Source organism: Triticum dicoccoides, chromosome 1A (genome assembly GCF_002162155.2).
Source record: "Triticum dicoccoides isolate Atlit2015 ecotype Zavitan chromosome 1A, WEW_v2.0, whole genome shotgun sequence".
In the NCBI taxonomy this organism is placed as follows: Eukaryota; Viridiplantae; Streptophyta; class Magnoliopsida; order Poales; family Poaceae; genus Triticum; species Triticum dicoccoides.
Window position 1 is genome coordinate 487,693,122 of NC_041380.1, and position 830 is coordinate 487,693,951.

The following is an 830-nucleotide window of genomic DNA, read 5'->3' on the forward strand; positions in this document are numbered from 1 at the left end:
CGTTACTGGTAACGCCCACACTAAAGTGCTATAAATGACAATTAAGCCTATAAGTAAATGCCCGACCGTTGTTCATGCAGAATGGCTTTAGCTCTTCTGCCTGTCGAGTGACTTTTGTGACGGTCGAGTGACATTGATTCTTCCGAGTGGAATTGTCACGACCGGTTTTCCGAGTAATAAATTTCCAGAAAAGACCGTCGTGCTCATCAGCCCCAGGATTACTGTTAGCTAATGAGGCTCCAACTTGATACAGAAATTCCAAGCAAAATACAAAATATGTAGTACAAGACCATTCTGGCCAGTGAGTACAACAAATGGTTTCTAGTGGTTGATGGCGGAAGCGGGTTGTGAAACATCAGTGTCTATGGGACTCCATTTCCCACGGGAACAACTGACCAGGTTAATCCCTATCTTCGCGAGGCTGCTATCTCCATTGAGTGGGTTCCGGGGCTGGCATCGCGTCGCTCCTCTCCGAGCAAGAAAATCTGGCCAAGACAATAGCCAGGGACAAGCCAGTGAGTACTTTGAATGTACTCGCAAACATTATGAACACAGGTATAATATAACCATGATGTGCTAAAAATATTATAAGCTCATGACGTCAGTCACAATGAAACTCAGATGCGTGCAAGCAAGTTATTTATAAAAAATGCAATAACATGGTAGTATAAAAATTTATGAAACAAATAGCAAGCAATGCCACAGTCGGGCGTCTGAGCGACACCACATAAAGGGCTTTAAAAGAAATGCCACAGTCGGGCGTCTGAGCGACACCACATAAAAGGCTTTAAAAAAAATGCCACAGTTGGGCGTCTGAGCGACTCCACATA